Source organism: Oratosquilla oratoria, chromosome 43 (genome assembly GCF_046742065.1).
Source record: "Oratosquilla oratoria isolate Oo_2021 chromosome 43, ASM4674206v1, whole genome shotgun sequence".
NCBI classification, from domain to species: Eukaryota; Metazoa; Arthropoda; class Malacostraca; order Stomatopoda; family Squillidae; genus Oratosquilla; species Oratosquilla oratoria.
In genome coordinates this window covers 21,093,581-21,095,214 of record NC_134819.1, presented here as the reverse complement: position 1 = coordinate 21,095,214, position 1,634 = coordinate 21,093,581, and the positions used below count along the sequence as shown (strand labels likewise).

The following is a 1,634-nucleotide window of genomic DNA, read 5'->3' as shown; positions in this document are numbered from 1 at the left end:
AATCAACATGACCTTGCAGGCTTTGAAAGAGTTAAGACGATAGATTGTGGTCTCCGTTGCATATATCATTGCTGCACGCAGCTATTCTTCATGATAGGTTTCGTTATCTAACATGTTAATTTTCCTCTTCCTTTCCTTATACTTCTAACGTGTCGTCCCCTCCTCCCTCTTCTCCTTCCCCTTTCGTCACGCTTACGACATTCGTGGAATTGTGGTTTATAATATGGTATGACATTAGGCGTAATCCTCTTTCCCACACACAGTGACAGAATATTGTACTTTAATTATTAAACTTGTGATTGTCGCATTTATGAAATGGATACTTTGATCACAAGAGTATGTGTCCATTCATTTTGTATAGGGTGATGCATCCGCGTAAGAGGTGGGAGGGGAGGGGAGGTGGTAGGGTATGGGACGAAGCAATAGGCCACGGCAAAGTTACTAGTGAAGGTGGAGTGAGGAGGAATGTGGAGGGAGAATGGAGTGATGATGAAAGAATGGGAGCAGCGGAGTGTTGGAGGAGGAAGGGTGAGAAAAGAGAGAAGTGGTGTTGGTGGTGTTGACGAAAGAGGAGGAACAGAAGGAGCGGGGACGAAGAGTAAAGAGTAGTGCCAGATATTGCTGCGTGGTGTTATGTTTTTGTTGGCGCGTCGTCGGACTGCACTCCCGCCCTGCTGCATCAGGAATCGTTCCTTATGGAGGAACATAGTGAACTGAAGGTCCTCATCCACGTCCACAGTGTAGGGCGTGACCCAGGACCACCGAAATAGCCCAACGAGGCCAGGTGTCACCTCCGTTGCATGACAAATTGCGACCAGAACTTGCAAGCCGGCATCACGGTTTGTGGCTGTGGGCCCAGTGGAGATGAAGGAGGGAGGGAGGGGGAGGTGGCAAGAGTGATCGCAGCAGCGACGACGGCAGCGGTGGTGGTGGTGGTAGGGGAGGAGGGAGGTGTTAGCTGGAGGGAGGAGGGGGGGTGTTGGGGGAGGCAACAGGAGGGGTTGGCTGGCGAGAGACCCGTAGGTAGGTAGGTAGGTAGGTTGGCAGGTAGTGAGTCGACGGCACAGCTCGGGCTAGCAGTACATACTTCCCTCTCGTACGGGCAACTACTTTCACTCGCTCTCCAAACTCCCATCAGGCAGCGTCAACGTCCGCAGTTGTTGATGTAGTCATAGTTGACTTTTGGCGAGCACAGTGCCTTACGCGTGCCTTTCCGATGACAAGTCGTGTGTGATATTTGAACAAGGCGACTTTTTGGTGAAATATTTGCGCGTGTGCCGTCAGTATCGTCGCTGTTATTATTTTTTTTATATTCGACTTCTGTACAGAAGACAATTTTTTAGTGTCAGTGCGAAGATTGACTGGTCGGTAGGTTGTGGATAACTCCGAACTTCACCGAATTTAGGTTGATGGGACACCTTGGCGATAAGACAAGATAACGTCTACGGAGAGTCCACGAACACCCCGAGCGAGCAAGAAACTAAGGAAGCTCTACTCGCCGGGTGGAGACGCCGACGACGACGACGACGAAGACAACGACGTCTACGGCGCCTTGCAACACTCGAACCGCGCTACTGCAGCAGCTACGTCGCTGTTCCACTCCTCGCCGCCACCGCCACCACCCTCCCGAAAGG

General features: G+C 51.3%; 1 protein-coding gene across 2 annotated transcripts in view; it reads left to right on the top strand.

Moving 5' to 3' along the window:
• Positions 1–1,031: 1,031 nt before the first annotated feature.
• LOC143021819 (ecdysone receptor-like) overlaps positions 1,032–1,634 on the top strand; it is a 60,296-nt gene continuing 59,693 nt past the window's right edge. Inside the window, exon 1 of one of the 2 annotated variants that reach the window (XM_076179572.1) lies at positions 1,032–1,634. This exon is cut by the window's right edge and continues 1,053 nt beyond it. The gene's annotated coding sequence lies outside the window, so the exon portion shown is untranslated. The other variant, XM_076179571.1, reaches the window with a different exon arrangement.